Source organism: Gossypium arboreum, chromosome 2 (genome assembly GCF_025698485.1).
Source record: "Gossypium arboreum isolate Shixiya-1 chromosome 2, ASM2569848v2, whole genome shotgun sequence".
In the NCBI taxonomy this organism is placed as follows: Eukaryota; Viridiplantae; Streptophyta; class Magnoliopsida; order Malvales; family Malvaceae; genus Gossypium; species Gossypium arboreum.
The window spans coordinates 94,618,714-94,622,595 of record NC_069071.1 but is presented as its reverse complement, the minus strand read 5'-3'; the positions used below and the strand labels follow the sequence as shown (position 1 = coordinate 94,622,595).

Genomic DNA, 3,882 nt, shown 5'->3' with positions numbered 1-3,882 from the left:
TTATTTATTAACCCGTATGGGCCCGTGAGCCCATTGGGCTCAGTTTTAGCCTATCGAGGCCCAATTACTGAAGTGCATGAAATTTCACACACAACTAACTTACCACTTTGCGATTTCAGATCTAATGATTTCTAAACATCTTGTGAGCACTCGTACAGTCACAAGCCCACGAAATGCTGGAATTTTAGCATTTCAGCTTTTGCCGAATTGAACTATGAGGGGGTGTTCGATACACACCTATTTCGCGATGACTGCTATTAAGATCCCTTACGATGTCCTACAATTGATTACCACAATTCTTAGATTGCAACCCACAACAACCAATCCCAATATTCAGCAACCCATATTCGAACCATGCCCCTAAAGCCTTTAGAATCTTACTTTTTTGCTGAAAATCGATGACTAGGTCCAAGTCTAGTTGCTCCAAAGATCCAAGCCTTTGATCAAACCTCTAGAAGACACTAATCACCAAAATAAATCATCGGTTAAAGACCCTTAAAGCCCTATGCCCAAATCGACAGCCTCCCTAGATTTTAGGGACTTCGGCTTTTCTAAATTGTAAAATAATACTAGATCTGAGGTGATGAGCACTTACCACTTATTCCTCTTTGATTTATACACAGATCTGATGCAGATCTATCCTCTAAATGATAGTAGAACTCGAATCCAGGAGATCTAAAATTTCGGCTATAAGTCCCTAAATCTATGGTATTTCGGCTTTTTAAGTGACGAAGAAGATGACGATTTGAGGCATAACTTTGAAGTAATGTTGTCGACAGATACTAAGGGTTTAGAGAAGATGAAAGTTGATCAAAAAGAACAAAAATAACTAAAGGATTTTGGCTTGGAGAAATCGGCACAAGAAGTGAGTTTTCAGGATTTCGGCTTTTATGACAATTGGCTATGGAGGTTTTGTGGAGGATGGGATTGACAGAGGAGGTGAGTAAGGTGATCAGAAGGTTTTGGCTAGAAGAAAAAGAAAAACGGAAGAAAGAAAATGGAGGAAAAAGAGAGGAAGAAGAAATAGGCACCAAGGAGAAAGAATTTGCGTTTTCGGCTTTTGTGAGAACTCAGAAAGGATGAATGACAGTGAAAGCTTTCAGGTGGCTAACCCTATTCTCCAAGACAAAAAGAAAAGAACCTAACCCTAATATAAACTAAAAAAATCGGCCCAACCTCTCTAAGGCCCTTGCCGAAATTCACTTAAGTGATCACATGCCCGACACATGCCTAAAAAAAAGTAACCATATGCCTACCTTGCAACTTGAACCCTGGACCTTTAATTCCTTCCCAGACACCTTTTTTTTTAGGAACTTAGTGGCACCATCTTGCCACTTTACAAAGGCTTTATTTGTGTCCTATTTTACCACCTCAACGTTAAAAGCCCATATCGCCAGAACCCTCTCTCCCAAAATTTAAAATTTAGGAATTGCCTCGAATTAAATTTACTCTTGGGCCTTTTTTCCCACACCATAAACCCTTCGTAATTTATTTATTTAATTACTAAACTAAACATAAAAAATAATAATAACATCCAAATTATTCGGGCCATTTTTCACCCGAACCCAGACTCAAGGCCCAATACTTCCAGGCCCAAAAATCGGGGCTTTACAGGCATGGCCGTGTGTCCTATATTTCAAATGCCCACACGGCCTGGCCACACCGCCGTGTGACCTTTTGAAATTTTTTTAATTTTCTCTGAACTTTCTGATATATTTCGAATTGGACCGTGACTATTTCTAAACTATTTTTAAGGTACCGTAGACTCGATTTAAGGCCCACAAGTGTAATTTTACATTGATTGACATGTATAGTTGAATAGTATTATTTAATTTGTAAACTTGATTATGTTTGAAGTTAAATGTTCTAAATTGTATTGTAATACTCTATAACCTTAATCTGAGGATGGAGACGAGTTAGGGGTGTTACATCATTGGTATTTCTTTTCTGAATATTCTGTGCAAATGATTATTTCATTCATTTAAGTTTAATTCATGTTTGTACTTGTGAATGTATGACCAACATTTCTAGGTAATTGAATTAACTATTTAATCTGGGAAGAGGTAATAGTTAATAGATGTAAGACCTAAATGGTGCAATTTATGTCAATTTCGGAAGATAATTGGTGTAAGTATAAACTATGAAAATACCCATGAGGGTGATTTATAAGATAGTTTTTTGACATACGGATATGCTAATTAACTTTGGAACAAAATAGGACTTTGAGAGGAACCTATGCCTTAATTAAATGGGTTTAATGAATTTTCATTTTACCATGAACCTTTTGTGATATTCTTTTTATGACTACTAATGAATTGTTGTTAAAGTGAAATATTTTATTTTAGTTTATTCATGTTGTATTATATTATCCCTTTTCGTGATATTCTTTCATGATATTGCCATGAACCAAATTCACTAAAATTAACTTTAAAAATAATTCAATCAACAGTCCCTGTGGAGGCAATACTCTTTTGCTCACTACTTATTACTTGTACGAATGTGTACAGTTGCACATAATTAGGCGATAACAAGATTTTGGTGTTGTTTTTAGGGATTGTATTTGTCATTATCTGTGAGGATATTTATTTTTCAATTTGGTTTATTTTTATTTTTACTATTTTTATTTTAACTTATTTATTTTCGTGATTTTTCAAGGTTTATAAACATAGACCGAATTATCAATATATTGCCAGATGACCGAGAAATTGAATGTACTTTTGGGCAAAGAAGAATGGAGAGATTAGCCCAAAGACAAGTCAAAGAGATGAATCAAAATCCAATAGAAGACGCATCCTGTAATAATCGAAATTTGATCATTATTGCTGATGATAGAGATCGAGCGATTAGGTAGTATGTTTGCCTTTGTTTAGTGAAATCAATCTAGAGATTGTAAGACTCGAGATTGAGTCCCCTCAATTTGAGTTAAAGCTAGTGGTGTTCCAGATGTTGCAAACAATAGGACTGTTCAGTGGGATGCCAGGTGAAGATCCCCATTTGCATCTTTACATATTTATGGAAGTAAGTTACTCTTTCAAGTTACCAGGATTATCTGAAGATGCCTTAAGATTGAAGTTTTTCCCATATTTGTTGTGAGATCGGGCATGATCATGGTTGAATTCCTTAACACTCGTTCTGTTTCCACATGGCTAGAATTGACAGAACGTTTTCTACTGAAGTACTTTCCACGAAGAAAGAATGCTAAGCTCAAAAATGAAATTGTTTTGTTTCAGCAATTCGATGATGAGTCCTTGTATGAGGCATGGGAACAATTTAAGAAGTTATTACGAAAGTTCCCTCATCATTGTATTCCACATTTCATTCAACTGGAGACCTGTTATAATGGTCTTAGTGTTCACACAAGAATGGTAGTAGACATTTCAACTAATGAAGCTCTTCTTTGAAAGTCATACAATGAACTGTATAAGATTCTTGAAAGGATTTCAAGTAATAAGTACCAGTGGCCTACTTATCTAGCAGCCATATGAAGAAAAGTGGCAAGAATTCTTGAAGTTGACACTATTACATCTTTAGAAGCTTAGGTATCTACTATGACTTCCATTCTGAAAAATATTTATGTTAACGGTTGCAACACTAAATGACATGTTAGCAATCAAGTCAGTTTGAGAACATTTCATGTGCTTACTATGGTGATGGTCACGTATTTAGAGAACGTCGATCCAATCCTGAATCTATTTACTATGTGGGAAACCAACATCAAAATAGGAATGGCATTTGTCCACAATCGACTCACTGTAATCTTTCATGGAGAAATCATCCTAATTTCTCATGTGTTAATCAATGTATTGGTCTAAGTAATTCCTCTATGTATTCTCGTTCAAATCATATTCCAGGTTTTTCTCAATAGATGTAGAAACCTTAGCT

At 35.5% G+C, this 3,882-nt stretch overlaps 1 non-coding gene across 1 annotated transcript; it reads right to left on the bottom strand.

The window, feature by feature from the left end:
- Window positions 1-3,200: 3,200 nt before the first annotated feature.
- On the bottom strand, window positions 3,201-3,307 carry LOC128289645 (small nucleolar RNA R71). The gene has a single exon (XR_008279289.1). It is a non-coding gene; the product is annotated as a small nucleolar RNA R71 (small nucleolar RNA).
- Between the last annotated feature and the right edge of the window lie 575 nt (window positions 3,308-3,882).